Genomic DNA, 17574 nt, shown 5'->3' with positions numbered 1-17574 from the left:
GTGGCTCTCTCCCCACTGCCCCAGCCGCGTGATTCTCCTGGCAATGGCTGCCGCATCCAGGTTTAAATCCCCGCACCAGTACTCCTCTGCAGCCCCATTTCTGACTCCTCCTACAGTCGGCTACACATGCCAGAACTCATATCCTTCCAGCTTTACTGAGCTGCCATCATGAGTCTGGGCAGGTGTGGCCCCATGTCCTGGAGCCAATCTTCTCTGAGTTCCCACCCAGGCGCTGTTACTCAGGGGGCCTGCCCCCCAGTTACATCTTGGTGGGGAAGTTACTTCCATTCCCCTGCCCGAGAGCATGGCCACAGCTATTTAACATATCTAAGCAACCAGTTAAAGGTTATAGATGTGTTAAATGACTGTGCCAGAGGTTAGCTGCAAGGCTGTTGCTATGCGAAACAGCTCTCAAAGGCCCTGCTCCATTTGTCCCTTCCCCCAACCCACTCCTGGGTGGGTCATGAGGACATCCTAATAGTTCCTGAATACCTTGAGTTCTGGACCCCATTCCAAATCCCTATTTAGGGTCCCCCTCTTGGCTGCACCTTGTTACACTGGGATATGCAGTTAATAAGCTAAAATTCAAACCCCAAACTCCTAATTGAAGTAGTAACTGTCCTCATTATAATTCTATTGCTTCTCCTAGATGATCTACCTCCAGCCTATTTGGAATTGTTTTGAGTCACACTTGTGACTGATTGAATGGAATTTTCAGTAAAAGTACCCACAGTATCAAGGCTTCCATGTGGTAGAGAAAGCCAGAATGTAGAGAAAACAAGGATAGGGACAGCTGTTGCCTACCTATATTGTTGTCTCATGATTGAAAGCTGGTGCTCCAAATCTCATATTTATACATCTGACAAATACTTATTAAGTTTTTATTGTGTGTCAGATACTAAACTCAACTCTGGATATAGAGTGCCAAGCAAAATATTGTGACCTCTATAGGGTATACAACCTGGTGGGGGAGAGATAGAATAAACATATAAACCAATAATCACATGAATGGTTCAAACTGTCATAAATGCCAACAAGAATAAAATAATGGGGAGATCTGTCTCAGGAATAATAGCCACAGGTGGCTTCTTAGGGAGAGCAGAAGAACCAAACAATAGGTTAGGAACTGCAGAATTCTTTCAGAGAATTCTGAGTCTCAACTTCTGTCACACTAGTTGTTGTCTGTTAACAAGTGTGAGTTGGATTGCTCACCTCAGCCCACCTTGGGGCCAAACCTGTTGGCTTTCTAATCTGTTATAAACATTTGAAATGCAGATTCTCATTATTTAGTTTTATAATGATTAAGTGGAAAAGAAGGAAGGAAAAGTGAAAGAGGTTGTATGATTAGTCTTTTTTAATTTAATTAATTTATTTTTAATGTTGCTGGGAGGGAGAAGTCAAGGGAGAGGAACATTGATGTGTGAGAGATACATCAATAGGTTGCCTCTGGCATGCCCCTAGCAGGGCACCTGACCCACACCCAGGCATGTGCCCTGACTGGGAATCGAGACAGCAACCCTTTGGTTCACAGGCCCACACTCAATCCACTGAGCCACACCAGTCAGCGGAGAGGTTAGTCTTTCAAAGGTTGAAAAATAATTTGTTTAGAAATGTCATTTTCTAATATTTATGCAGTGTGAATCTTTTTAATCATCACAAATAGATGGTAGCACAATTCATTCAAAATTCCTTTAACCAATATTTAAGCCATACTTACTGTTTATTAGGTATTGTGGTAAGAACTAGAGATGTAATGATGAGTAAGATAAAATCACTGACCCCACATTTACAGTCTTATGTGGAAAGATAGTTATAATGCAGTGTGATGACTATTAGAACAAGATTAAGCACAGAACATCAGGTTCTGGAGGAGATCACACTTAAACTAAGATCCAAGAGATGCATTTGTACAAGCAGTTCAGTAGAATTTTCACATTCCCCAGAAACAAATGATTCCTTTTCATAGTTATAACTTCAAGTTGAGAGTGTTTTGAAAATATAAATCTTAATGTTAATCTAAATTTCAGTTTTGCTCATTATCCTGACTAGCTCTTCTTCAATTTTAAGAAGTTTAAAAAAATCAACTAATTACAAAAACTATTTTTTCTTTAATATACTGTGAAGTAGGGATTACAGCATAAAGAGAGTTATTAACATATAGTGCCTTGTAGTTCAGGTTTCTACTTCAGAATTCAAATTTATGATATTTACATGTAAAGTTTGATGTTAAATTTTTCATTTTAAGTGGTAGTCATCAATGCTAGAAAATTCCAATGTAGCATTTTTTAAAGTAAATTTAGTTGTTTATGTATTTTGTAGTTTTATTATGATTGGTTTGACCTAAGGTCTAGACAGACCAACTGTGCCCTTGGATTAAGGGGTGTTTTGTTTTGTTTTGTTTTGTTTTTAATTTTTTATTTATTTATTTATTTTTAGAGAGGGAAGGGTGGGAGAAAGAGAGAGAGAGAGAGAGAGAAACATCAATGTGTGGTTGCTCGGGGCCCTGGCCTGCAACCCAGGCATGTGCCCTGACTGGGAATCGAACTTGCGAAACTGGTTCGCAGCCCACGCTCAATCCACTGAGCTATGCCAGCCGGGGCCGAGGGGTGTTTTTTTTAAAAAATAATTTCTTTCTTTTTTCTTTATTGCACTTTATCTGTTTCTAGTTCACAGAGTTGAAAAGTAGATAACTGTTGCTGCTCATATTTTCTTTTTCTGATAGAAAGATAGATTTTTAAGCATGAAGGGCTAAGTCTCAGTAATTTGCAAAATTAAGCATAATAAGTTTTTCAGGTCAACTTTTAAAATTAAAGTTCTTTTTAGTCTTTATAATCTTTCTGTTCAAATAAACCACACCCAAGTTGGGGCACTACAATTTTAAAAAATTAAATTGGATTGATGGATGATTAAAGTTTATATTTTATATTTTATAATAACAATATAATAATGATAGAACTCCCAGCTCATTAGTGGGTCTAGAACAAGTAAATACACATTACATAAAATTAAAGTATTTGGGATTACATAGTATATCTTCTCAAAATAGATCAAATTTAAAATGTAAAGTACTTAAAATGTTCATGAGGATGCTTATTCAGTCATAAGGGAAATAAATGTTTCTTAATCTAAATTTAGATTCAGAGCCCTTTGACGGAGCTACTGTCCTTCCAGACCCAGCCCAAGCCCCTTTTCAGTGTCTTGAATGAATTAACTCTAAGATTTATTAATGGCTCGAGAGACACTGTTAAGAACCCCCTTTTCCATCTCTAGCCAGGGCCAACCATTGTAGAGGACAGATAAACTCTGTGCTGCCCTCCAAATCAAAGCAGAAATGAGGACTAGAACAACAGCAGTATGCATTCATTTATGTGTTCCAAAACTCTAAGAGAAAAGCTGAGTATAATATCTTTTTAAACTTCTGTTTGCAAGCCTTGCGTTGCAATGTGTGCTCAGGGTATTTGCAGGGTCTCTTTAGAATATATATAAAGGTGATACTGTTCACAAGTGATTGTTAAGGAGCCTATATCACTTTGGCCTGATTCCATTACATTCATTTTGTCCTTATTTTCCATATCCTGATTGTTTCAATTAATTATGGAAAGTGATCCTTAATTTTTCACTCAGAAAAATAGGCAGTATTACTGCATATGTTACTACTTAGATCCTACTACCGTCCTCTTTAGTAACAGGGATGGTGCTTTAAAAGGCTGATTTAAGGTTGCTTATTGTGGCTCTTAATATTATAATTTTTTGATTCAGAGATGTTCTGTGAACATCCAGCACATGACTAGGTCTTGAATGAGTTGTGGAATAGAGTGATATCTCGAGCAAGCCAATTTTCTATCTTCTGACTCCCTGTTTAGCCCCATACTCTAAAGGGACAGACATCCCGTGTCTCATACAGCTAGGACAGTAGTAATAGCTTTCATTTAGCAATGTTTACTTTATAGCAGGCATTGTGCTAGATCCTTTCATGCCTGTAACATAATATACACACACAGTTCTATAGGGAAGAAAACATGATTGTCATTTTACAGACAAAATGTAACTTGCTCATGATCACACATGAAGAGAGGCAGCTGGAATTCAATCCCACATTTTTTGACAGCAAACGCTAATCACTTAACCACATCCTACCCCACAGAACTATTGCTGTCCAGAACTCTGTGAGGCCCAGATCTACGGACCATTGATCACATGAATAGCCTTTCTTAGTGCTTGGCACCACTTCACAGAGGCTGTCCCTACTGGCTGAACCTCAGAACCATTATGTGGCACTAGCTTCAGAAGGAGCAAATGGTGATTATGGTGACAGACTACAAGGAAACAGAATGCTATTGAGAGAAACTCAGTGCTGCATCATTTTATCTGCACAACAAAATGGTGCCCTACCACTACCATTACCACTACCTTTGGTCGTTAGGGATTCCCTCAGCACTCATCTTACTATTCCTATCCTTCTTTTCTTTCCCTGGTGGTAGGGTTACAACAGTGACTTTGGCAGGGTTAACAAGTAACCCTGTTTACTTTAACCCTGTTTCCTTTGGTTGTCAATAAATAACTATAGCCTGTTAATAATTTTGAGTATGTTTTATGTGGCCTTAGGTAATCTGAGATAATTTTACATGTCTGGCATTTGAGATAAGATCAATATCCCATCATATTCTCTATATAACTCTCTATTAACAAAAAGTAGATCATATAAGGAAAAAATTAAGTATGTAAAGTAGTTTACTAGGGCATTTTATAAATTATGTATACTCATGTATTCATAATTATCATAAAAACTAAATATCAGTTTTTGCTCAATAATGGAAAAGAATAAACTTGATATATGTTTTCTTGCTTTAAAGTATACCAGTTCTGTCACAATGCCTTGCACTGTAGTATCTTTACATTTTTATGTGAGCTAATTTACTTTTTTTGTTTTGTTTAGTTTTTTAGTTTATGTTTAATACTTTTTGGAGCAGTTTTAGGTTTACAGGAATTAATAGGAAGATATATTTACATATTTTTAGTACTTTTAAATTGCTAGCTCTACGAGGGTAGAGAGGTATTTCAATTCATTTTTAGCATATCAGAGTGCCAAGCCCAACACTTTGCATGTAATAGATGCTCACTAAATATTGTTTACTTAGTGAGTAATTAGTCTGTACTAGGCTGAACAGTTTTGCAGTCCTAAATTGTTCTTGCCATCATTTCACTCTGCATAATTAAAGATGCTTTACTAAAATGATTAAAAATGTGTTACTGAATTTTACTAGTGTAGGTTCTAAAGCAGTGAGATGAAAGAGACCCTGGCTGTATCTCTATGAGGAAACAGTGAGGATGAGTTTCTCACCGTGGGGTATACTTGGTGGATTTTATGTATAACCAAATTAATTGACTTCACTTAGGAAGGTTAGATTTATGATTTCCATATAGCCCTTTATAACTTTTTTCTTTTACTCTCATCCTGCCGACTAATACTTTTTCCAGTGAGGGACAAATACCATATGATTCTCACCTTTAACTGGAACATAACAAAAGAAAAAAGCAAGCAAAATATAACCAGAGACATTCAAATTAAGAACAATCTGTCAGTAACCAGAGGGGAGATGGGAGGAAATAATGGGGGGAAGGGTTTTCAGGAACTACTATAAAGGACACATGGACAAAAAAAAAAACAAGGGGGAGGGTGGAAGCAAGGGAGGGAGGTGGGGATGGCTGGGGTGGGAGGAAAATGCAGACAACCGTAATTGAACAATAAAATAATTTTAAAAATGTTTATTGTGGAGTTACCTATATATAAAAATAAAAAGTAAAATCATTCATATCCCTATTATCCAAATATAATCACTCAATATTTTTGTGTATTCTGTTTTTTCATCTTTGAAGCAATTTCATCATGGCCATGCGGTTGCTACCCTATATGTTTCTAAAACATAGTACCACCAGGTATCTTGTGGGTTGTTATAAACTATTTCTTTATATTGATGTGCTGTGTTTTATTTAATTATCTTTCTACTGTTGGACATTTAGGCTGCTTTTAGTTTTTCTGTATCATAAAAATGATCTTTTTAACATAAATCTGTTTGTTTTTAGTTACATAAGACAGATTCCTAGAACTAATTAATAAGTACAGATTTTGAACTCTAAGTTCTTGGTACATATTACCCAATAGGTTTCCAGAAACTTTTTAGCAGTTCACACACTCATCAGGAAGGAGTGTGTGAAAATGGTGTTTTATTGAACCATCATCAAAATTGATTATTACCTCTATACACTCTTAAGCACATATTATATAGACTACTGATTTTAATATATTACTGTCATCCACTGTGCTTAGAAAAAGTGTATAAGTTAAATACTTTGGTTTGCTTTCAGAAAGAATTACAAAGTATTTTTAAGGGTCACTGTAGTGTGGAAACTGCATGTTACAATACAGTTTCCACCTGCATGTAAATGTACTTCAAGTCTCATTGTAAACTTTGCATACTTTTTCTTAAGCTTGACTTACGTTGTCTTCTTTATTGATAACTACTTCATTTTAACTTTTCTAAAAGTGTTTGGGTGAAGCATTATATGTCTGTTGTGGCTTTAACATTCCCTATTGTAGAAATCAATCTCATTTCTATTTGCTCTTGTAACTAAAGTTAATAAACATTCAAAATTTACTTTATTTACTTATGCATTTGTGTGGACTTCTCTACAAAAGCAACTTTCTTCCTCATCGGATGAATCTGAGTGGTTTCATTTTAGATAGTAGTAGTCATATGTGTGTTAGAAAGGCAGTAGCCTTGGAAAAATACCAAACAAAAAATCATTTTTAAGTGTTAGCCTTGTTCTGTAGTGAAAGCATTTTCATTCTAAAGGCCATGGTGAGTCTTAGTTCCTTGCTGGTACTTGTTTTGATTACACTGCAAAGGGACTTTATGACTTTATGTGTGTATATTCACACATATGCATTTAAGGTGATTTGAAGTATCCTCTAGGGAAATGTAGATATAAAATAACTCACCTCTTTAAGCACTTCAGTCTTTCCTTCTCTGTAGAAATTGTGTCAGCATAATACTGGTTCTATTTAGAAAATTATTTTTTTCTCATATAGTTATTTTGCATTTCAGGGACCTGATAAATCTCAAGTCTGTCTGTGCCATATAGCTGCACAGGTATGTATACGAATTACCTGTAATTATCTAAATCTATGTGTTAAATGACATGTTATTACATTTTTGTGTATTAAAAATGCTTACAAATTTCATAATATGAAAATGTTAATTTTTGATTACTTATAAATATCGAGAGCTTCAAAAGATAGTACATTTTATGCATACCTTGCATTTCACTCTATTGTAAGAATCAAATAAACATTTCTAAGATTTGATGAGGCAGAATAATTTTAATTACAAAGCATTCAGCTGGTAAAACATTAGAAAATGTTTTATGGAACTGTGCTGTTAAATCGACTGCTGATATGGGGTCAAATTATTGCAAATCCACTGTTTTTTGACATTATTGCTTTATTTTCAAACATTTTTTCTGCCTTAGAGTTTATTTTCTGTGGTTGTTGCTTTAGGTAAGGAGTGGTTACAGATGTACAGCCTGCTGCCCTGTCTCAAGCAGTAGAGGAATGAAAAAAAATGTTTGCACCTGTTAAAATATCAACCATGCGGTGTTGTGGTGCCTGGGCAACAGGCAGGAATTCTCAAAAGCTTGGTTGCACCTGCTCAATTGTTGCCTGCAGCTGTGTCGTGTGAGTGAGCACACAGAGAAACATGTTAGCAGTTTGCTTGTGCTGTTACGTATTTTGTTTACTCTGAGTTTGAAAGATTGTTACTTGATGTAGACCTTGAAGTATTACATTGATTTATTGTAAAACTGACTGATTTAGCTCCCAAATATTTTCTCCAAATCCTTCATTCTGAGTCTCAAATATATTTTAGATCACTCCCCTAGATAATATTTGTTAACTTCTCTAAAGGATACCTGGGGAGAGTAGATCTCTACAGATAAATGGGTTGGTAATAATTTTTGTCCTGGTAGACACATTTTGTTTTTGGCTCAATTTTGCCATGTTGGCAACTCCACTGTGTGATGCTGGATGTAGTTATTGATCCATTTAGCTGAACAGATTTGAAAGCATTTGGCTATTAGTGGACACATGGGGCATACTCAGAAAATTTAAGAGTATATTGTAAGATGAATTCTTGATTTGGGCATATGTCTCTGTTGTAGTTGAGTGGAAATGAGGAAGAAGAAAAAGTGAAAATTAAATAACAATGTTAGAAAAGGGGATACAGTCCAGATGTAGTTTATAGGCTGAAATACTATCCTTTACTTTCATCAAATTCTAGGTACCTGGTATTTTCCCAAGTACTGCTGTCAATGATGATGTTTCTTTTAGTTAATCGTTCTGTACAGTTTCTGACAAATATCTGTATTTTTTATATAGACAAGCTATTATAGACTGTATCTTAACTAGTTGAGTTCTATAATGCAATATTAAAAGCTGCAACTCAATATAAAAATATTTAGTTAAATAATTTATTTGGTAATCCCTAATTTCCCATACTGAAAACTTTTTCAAATGCCAGTCATTTTTCTCATTATCATATTAAAAATGCTAAGGCATTTCTATCAGTGTTCAGTAACATAATATTCTAGAGCTGGTGTATCTTTTCCATTTATTGACCCATTTAAATTTATTTTATTTACATAAATACCCATAATATAAATTTTAACTAACTGTCAATAGGAAACATAGGTGCTCAGATAAGAAGAGATTGTCCACAGCCCCTTACTACAATGCCTTGTAAATAATAAGTGGTCAGTAAATATTAAATGAATATATATATATATATATGAATAAAACATGTCTGGGATTATATTAGAAATAGAAGGCTAAAGAGTCCTAGAAACCTGTTACTCTAAATATTTTTGATGGGTCTTTATGGAGTTCCTTTAGTTCTCATAATTCTGATTAGACAGAGATGAGACTACTGATATATTTTGTCCTTAAAATGAGAAATGAATATATAAGAATTGATCATCATTATAACCAAGAATTGACATCATACTGTTTTCAATATGCTTTATGTTCATTTTTGCTGACTATGAGAATACTCTAAGAATATATTATTTTATTCCATATACAGTGCTGAGTTATTTAGTGACTAAGTTAAATGGAACTTGTCGCCTTAGAAATACTTTGCAGCATAGGAATAAACTAATCTTCTATGTTATATGATTAGTGCTGTAGGGTTTTTGAGCAATAACATCTTCTCTCCATCTTTCCTCTCTCTCTCTAAACCCCCCTCTCCTTTCTCTTTCTCCCCCACTCATACCCTCATCTCTGGCTCACTGACATACACACAGAAAAAAGTATGTCGACTTTCTTAAGGTCATGTAGGATCAGATCACACTAAAAATCTGTAACTGTTTTTGATAAACAGAAGCAATGGGTTCTGTATTTACTGTACACATGTATAACTAAGGTTTCTATTATTTACTAAATTCTAACTGTAAATAAGTAGCAATAAAGCCAAGCAATGGTAGAGTCAAAGTAGGGTAATTAAGACCTGCTTTAGATAGGTCACTCTAAAATTCCATTTTGTGTGGCGAAAGTCAATCGTGTATGAATGGTAGAGATTGCATACTGAGTCAGTAACGATTGTTATCAAATTGTCTTCTTTAGGCTTCTCAAATTTTGCTACCACTGGTTGATGATATTCATGGGTGCTGCTATGCTTTGGAAGGACCTTTCCTCTGGGACCAGTTTTTCTTTTTCTTTTGTTTACACCAATGGGTGAAAGGCCAATATCAAGAACATTATTATTATTATTTTTGGAACCTTAGTGGGATAGATTAAACCATATTCCCCTGTTGCTCTCAATGTTAGAAATTAAGAGATGAGCCAAGAACATTAGCTTCAATATAGTTTAGCTAGTATACTAAACAAGTAATAGCAGCAGCTCCAGTGACTTATACTAGGAATTATAGTGTGGAATCCCAAGGAGGGATAAATCACCAAGCCCGAGGATTCTAAAGCATAATTGCAAAATATTCTGTGTTTTCAGAGTTAAAGAAATAAAGGAATAAAATCAACATTTATTTAGAACCTAGCATGTCTAGATATAATTCTTCATTCTTCCCTTTCTCCCTTCCCTCCCCTCCTCAATTCCTTAATTCCTTTTATTCCACATGGTAAATGGATGCCTACTATATGGTTGGCACAGTGCTCAGGCCAACAATAAAACAAAGTCCTGGCCTTCAGAGAACACACAGGCTACTAGGAGAAAAATGTATGTCAGCAGAGCTTGTTTTGGCTTCACCACTTATTATCAGTATAGACCCAGTCAAGTTATCTGATCTTTCTCTCCTTTTGTTACTTCTTTTTTTTTAATGGGAAAAATAATAGTATCTACTTCATATGTTGTTTAGTTGAGTTAGCTGTAACCCAATATGTGTAAAATTCTTAGTTTGGTACTTGGCACATAGCAAGTGCTCAGTAAATCTTAGCAACACTTCTATTGTTTCTATCAACACTACCATCACTAATACAACTTAGATACTGAAAAAAGACCATGCAGTTGCCTGAGAGCAGGGATCCTGGACTGGGCATTGTCATATAGATTGTCTTAAAGGCTCCATTCCAAGTTATCTTTCCTTCTAAGGCTTGAGAAGAGATTCTAGAAATCATACAGTGTTAGAACTTGAAGGGACCTATCTAATGTCTTTATTTCATCCATGGGAAGAAAATAAGTTCAATTCATCTACTTGTCAGTGTTATACAGTCTAGTAGGTGAGATACGTGGGCTTTGAATCTGGACCTCTTGATTCTTGATCTAGTGTGAGATACCACATGTGTAAAAATATTGAGGTTAATTTTTTTTCTGCTTGTGATTGGAGAGTTCATTGTTTGATTGTTTATCTCCAGAAAGTAAATGGACTGTGTCAAGTTGCTGGAACACTAGCCACAAAACAAGGTATCAGTGTACTGAATCTAAAAGACCTTCAGGTATTCTTATAATGGGGTTAATTTTATATGAATTGATTGAAGCCTTTTAGTTTGTGAATAACTAGTTTGTTCTTAAGAGTATACACTGAGTCAGATTTAGCAAAACATTAATATGTAAGTGACTTTAGATGCTTAGAGGAGTCTGTACATACCTTAAGTAAATCAGCATCTTGAAGGTCAAGGATTCCTGAACTCTAAATTTCTTGCCTGAGTTTGAATTTAGAATCTTTGAGGTCCAAATGACATGTAGTGAAATCTCACTTGCACAACTTAGTAGCTATGTGATCTAATCAAAGTTACCTAACCTTACTAAACCTCAAGTGTTATCTAAAATATGGTGGTAATATGGGACAACATCAAATTAAAAAACTTCTCCATGGCTAAAGAAAACATCAGGAAAATGAAAAGGGAACCAATTGTATGGGAAAACATATTTGCCAGTGATACCTCAGACAAGAGTTCGATATCCAAAACACATAAAGAACTCACACAACTCCACACCAGGAAGACAAATAATCCAGTTAAAAAATGGGCAAAGGACCTGAACAGGCACTTTTCCAAGGAGATCATACAGAAGGCCCCAGAAACATGAAAGGAGGCTCAACATCACTAGCCATCAGAGAGATGCAAATTAAAGCCACAATGAGATACCACTTCACACCAGTCAGAATGGCCATGATAAACAAAGCAACAAACAATAAGTACTGGCCAGGTTGTGGAGAAAAGGGAACCCTAGTGCGCTGTTGGTGGGAATGCAGACTGGTGCAACCACTATGGAAAACAGTATAGAATTTCCTCAAAAAGCTTAAAATGAAACCTCCTTTTGACTTGGTGATTCCACTATTGGGATTATACCCTAAGAATCCTGAAACACCAATCCAGAAGAATCTGTGCACTCCAGAGTTCATAGCAGAATTATTTATAATAGCCAAGGGCTGAAAACTGTAAATGCCCATTAGTAAATGAGTGCATCAAAAGACTATGGTACATTTACATAATGGAATACTATGCAGCGGAAAGGAAGAAGGAGCTCCTACCCTTTGCAACAGATTAGATGAACTGAAGAGTATTATGCTGAGTAAAATAAGCCAGTTGGTGAAAGACAAATACCATATGATCTCACCTGTAAGTGAAACCTAAGCAGCAAAACAAACAAGAGATCAAAATAGAACCAGAGACATGGAAATAAAGAACAAACTGACTGTGACCGGAGGGGAGGGGGGAGGGAGATAATGTGGGAAAGAAGGAGAAGGGTCACGTCAAGGAACATGTATAAAGGACCCATGGACAAGAATAATGTGGGGGAGGATTGAATGTGGGAGAGGGGTTTGGGCAGAGCAGGGGAAAGCAATGGGGGAAAAATGTAATTGAACAACAATAAAAAAATTTAAAAAATGAAGTAAAATATGGTGGTAATGATGTCTAGCTTTTTAACAATAGATACGATGATTAAAGTACATTAAGTACACAAAATATTTAGTGTATGGCATTTACTAATATTGTCTACATATTACTTTTCTCCTCTCTCTTTATGTTAAAATGTAAAAGTTGTTATTATGGGCACTATAAGAATTTGGAGGCAGTGTGAGATTAACCCATTAAGAAAGTTAATTTTGCCCTTGTTATGTCTTTGAGGATTATGTTTGAGTATCTCAGTTCAGTGTGGTTAGACTCACCAGTTATAGCTATGCATTGTTACATTTTTCTAGAAGGCTGGACCTATTTGAAGAAATATTTAAGATGGAATAATCACATCCACTGCAAGGTCCATTGATTTTGGAAATGTACTTTGCAATGGATGTGTTGTTGATACAACTCCTGATGACTATCATCCCTCTTTTGAAAGTCAGACACCTTTAAAGCCAATCTTTTGCAAACAATGAAGAATTCATATTTTCTAATTAAACCACGTACTTTTACTTGCATCCTAATGAGCTGAAGGTGGTTCCATTGGCAAGGTTGTCTCAATCCTAAGCAGCCCCAGGTTTAGCAATCATAGTTGACCTTTAGTAGATGTATATAAGGCTGTCTTTTTTTCTTGAGAAGAAAATAGTGTGGTAAAATGTCCTGATACCCTCCTATGCGAACTTCCTCAACAGTAGAAAAGTAGATTTGTAAATGTGTATGTATGATTTTCCCTAATTATATTTAATGAACACTGGATGATCTTAATTATAGTAAACTCATTTTTTCCCCTTTTTTTCTGCCAGGCTGTTTATAATGCAGCAATATCTTCCTGAATAGTAATCAGAAAACAAGTAAGGCAAAAAGTACTAGGTAATTTATGGATAAACCATTACTCAGCAGGGTTAATAATGTTGACTTGCCTAATATTGACTAAACAGTTTTGACCATGATGAGTAAAGGTAAATATTAATGATTAATGAAATTTTTATTTAGTTAGGTATTAGTTTGCTAGGGCTGGTGTAACAAAGTATCACAAACTGGTAGCTTAAACAACAGAAATTTTTATCACAGCCCAGAAGTCTGAAATCAATGTTTTGCCAAGGTTGGTTGCTTCTGAGGGCTATGAGGGGAAGATCTGTTCCAGGCCTCCCTTCTTGACGTGTATAATAGATGACCATCTTCTTCCTGTGTCTCTTCATGTCATCTTCCTTCTATATGTATATGGCTCTGTGTCCAAATTTCCTTTTTTTATAAGGACACCAGTCATATTTGATTAGGGTCCTCACTAATGATTTCACTTTTAACCTGATTACTTCTGTAAAGACCCTGTCCCCAAGTAAGACCACATTTTGAGGTTAGGAAACCAACATATCTTTCTTCCTCATGTGGAGCTCCAATTCAGCTCCTAATAGTTGTGTAAATAATAGTTAACATTTATCGAGTGACTTTTATGTTTAACATATTTAACATATGTCATCTATTATCCTTAAAACAGTCTACTAGGAAGATGTCATTTTCCCCATTTTATAGGTGACAAAAGTTAAACTGAGAAAAAGCAATTTGTCCAAGATCACACAGCTAGTAAATGTTAGTATTTAAACCCAGAATTTCCTGACACATTTTCAATGGAAAAGCTGCATAGCAACTCAGTTAAAAGCCTAAAAAGTACTTCGAGCATTTTTTTCTCATTAGTGCCAAGGGACATTTTATCCATCAAAAATGGTACCTTTGCACCATTGCCTAAGTCCCTATCATTGACTGCCTACATTTTCACTCCTGATTTTTTGCTGACCATTGACTTGAAGGCTTAGCCTTTCAGCTGTCCTGCACCTGATGAAGCTTTTGGACAGGAAGAATTCTGAACATAGACTGCATGGGTTGATTCTGGCTTCGGTTTGTGTGGATGGCATGAAGAGCCAAGTCATGCGCAGGGTCTGCTACTAAGCACATGTGCACTCTGCTCTCCTTCTCTCTCTCTCTTTTCTGTCCCTCATCTTTGTTTTCTACTTTTATCAGGTAGTTATCATTTCTTTGTCCTTTTTACAATTTTTCCATGAGTGATAAATACTGAAGCAGCTAGATGTGAAGAATGACAAAGTAGGAACTATCTATGCTTTTGTGAAAGCCAGTGATCCTGTAGGTACTTACTGCAAACTGGCCACACCCTTATTGTTACTCATTCAGACTGAAGAGTGAGGGATGCTGCATACCTTATTTAAGTTTCATATCTCAATAATGGAACAGTTTGTTTCTCACTTTGAAGTTTTAAAGTAGAACTTGCTTATGACCCAATTTCACTAATAATTCTCTTAAGTAAACCTCGTACTCATTTATATTTTTTCCACCCACTGTCTGTCTAGCCTGGCTTAAAATTTTTATATATGTACTTTAAAAAATTGATTAGTTGGAGATCTGCCCATTCCTCTGTGCTGTATAATAAGGATTTAAAAACTGCATGCTGAATTCTGTACAGTGTAATTAAAATTGACCCACATTTGGACCTGAGTACACCAGGACTTAGCCAAACTTGCCATGAGCTGAGTTCTGGTGGCAGATGGGAACTAATGAGGACACACTCCACTCCAGAATTTCCCAGCTGCTTGGCCCCTTTTTGTACAAACAAGGTTTGGAGCGAAGTCCGGATCCCAAGAGCATGTTCTGTAAATGTGCTGTACCCAATGATTTGGGAAATGTTCTCACAAAATCAGGCTGTTTCAAGGTATCCTAAGACCTCTGTTACTGTCAGATTTAAAACATAAAAATTCGAAGGGTCCATTTGTGCTCTCTGCAACCAATTTTTAATTTCAAAATGAATTAAATTACATTTTTTTCTGTCCTTTTTTCTGTGACTGGGGATAGAATGATCACTGATATCCAAACCTGGAGATTCGCAGATGGTTGTCCCAAGATAGACTAGCTCTCCTTGCAGCCTATGGATCTCTTCAACTGGTTTGATGTCCTGGGACTATTCAGGCAGATGTAATTGAATCAGTTTGAAGCAGCTGTAGCTGGCATGTGGTATTTCAGACTGCTAGCACCTGCTTGTTTTTTTGCAACTCACTGGAGTGAGAGAAGTGCCAAAACCAGCATTGGTCTTGGAGCAGATAAAGCACTTCAGATCCTATATTCCATTCTCCTAACGTAGCCACATCATCATTGGTGCCTAAATTAATAAAACCCCTTTTCATGATTATGGCTGAGGTATACTTTTCCTTCTCATTCTTCTAAGTATTGAGATCCTGACAGTACTGACCATGCTAGTCCAAAAAATAAGGGAGTATAATGGTGATCAGGTGGCTTTGGGGCTCTCTTATTAAACAACTGGGTAGCCTGTGGTTTACAGAATCATTTCAATGAACGCACCAAATTTATTTGCTGTTCTAGCAGTCTTACTGGCACAGAGAATGAGCAGTTAATGTATAACAAATTATGAAATGTTGTGGAATAGGATAAATACATTTGTTTAGCAGGGAGGATATAAAATGGAACTATATTTATAGTTAATTCTATCCTAATCAACATGGATTTCTTCAGCACATACTATGTGAAAAAAGATGCAATCTATTAAAAATGTATAAAAATTTTAGGACTTAATAAACATAAAGTAGGCTTTAAAAGATACAGGTTTGGAATTTTTAAAGGTTTAAATCCATTTAAAATGCTTGTTTATCTTTCCTTTGTTCTGCTATATTATTTGGCAGGCATATATTTAATTCTTAACTATTACTAATTTCTTTTTTTAATATATTTTATTGATTATGCCTGTTGTCCCATTATGCCTGTACACAGTTGTCCCATTTTCCCCTCTTTTTTCCCCTTTGCCCTGCACACCCCTTCCCATCCACATTCCCCCTGCCCTTTAGTTCATATCCATGGGTCAAACATATAAGTTCTTTGGCTTCTACATTTCCTATACTATTCTTAACCTCCCCCTGCCTATTTTCTACCTACCATTTATGCTACTTATTTTATGTACATTTTCCCCCTCTCTCCCCCTCCCACTCCCCTGTTGCTAACACTCCATGTGATCTCCATTTCTGTGGTTCTGTTCCTGTTCTAGTTGTTTCCTTAGTTTGTTTTTGTTTTTGTTATAGGTATGGTTGTTAATAACTGTGAGTTTGCTGTCATTTTCCTGTTTGTATTTTTATCTTCTTTTTCTTAGATAAGTTCCTTTAACATTTCATTTAATAAGGGCTTGGTGATGCTGAACTCCTTTAACTTGACCTTATCTGAGAAGCACTTTATCTGCCCTTCCATTCTAAATGAAAGCTTTGCTGGATAGAGTAATCTTAGATGTAGGTCCTTGGCTTTCATGACTTCGAATACTTCTTTCCAGCCCCTTCTTGCCTGTAAGGTGTCTTTTGAGAAATCAGTTGACAGTCTTATGGGAACTCCTTTTTAGGTAACTGTCTCTTTCTCTCTTGCTGCTTCTAAAATTCTCTCCTAATCTTTAATCTTAGGTACTATAATTATGATGTGCCTTGGTGTGTTCCTCCTTGGGTCCAACTTCTTTGGGACTCTGAGCTTCCTGGACTTCCTGGAAGTCTATTTCCTTTGCCAGATTGGGGAAGTTCTCCTTCATTATTTGTTCAAATAAGTTTTCAATTTCTTGCTCTTCCTCTTCTTCTTCTAGTACCCCTATGATTCAGATGTTGGAAAATTTAAAGATGTCCTGGGAGTTCCTAAGCCTCTCCTCATTTTTTTGAATTCTTGTTTCTTCATTCGGTTCTGGCTTCTTTCTTCCTTCTGGTCCACACCATTAATTTGAGTCCCAGTTTCCTTTCCATCACTATTGGTTCCTTGTACATTTTTCTTAATTTCACTTAGCATAGCCTTCATTTTTTCATCTAATTTGCAACCAACTTCAACTAATTCTGTGAGCATCCTGATTACCAGTGTTTTGAACTGTGCATCTGATAGGCTGGCTATCTCTTCGTCGCTTAGTTGTATTTTTTCTGGAGCTTTGATCTGTTCTTTCATTTGGGTCAATTTTTTTCTTTGTCTCGGTGCACCTGCTACGTGGTAAGAGGCAGAGCCTTAGGTGTTCATCAGGGCAGGACAACCCACGTAGCTGTGTTGTGACACTTTATGTCCGGGAGGGGTCCGAGGGGGAACAATGCCGCTTCTTCTGCTCTCTGCCAGTTTTCAGTCACTTCCTCCACTACCCA

At 36.1% G+C, this 17574-nt stretch overlaps 1 protein-coding gene across 7 annotated transcripts in view; it reads left to right on the top strand.

The window, feature by feature from the left end:
* The window catches only part of ZBTB20 (zinc finger and BTB domain containing 20), a 708962-nt gene that overhangs the window by 101261 nt on the left and 590127 nt on the right, over positions 1-17574 (top strand). For all 7 annotated transcript variants that reach the window (XM_036017291.1, XM_036017298.1, XM_028504756.2 and 4 more), the window contains exon 2: positions 7107-7151. The gene's annotated coding sequence lies outside the window, so the exon portion shown is untranslated. The remainder of the gene's footprint in view (positions 1-7106; positions 7152-17574) is intronic.

This window comes from Phyllostomus discolor, chromosome 2 (genome assembly GCF_004126475.2).
Source record: "Phyllostomus discolor isolate MPI-MPIP mPhyDis1 chromosome 2, mPhyDis1.pri.v3, whole genome shotgun sequence".
In the NCBI taxonomy this organism is placed as follows: Eukaryota; Metazoa; Chordata; class Mammalia; order Chiroptera; family Phyllostomidae; genus Phyllostomus; species Phyllostomus discolor.
Note: the sequence above shows the minus strand (reverse complement) of the source record. Positions and strands in the feature narration are given on the sequence as shown.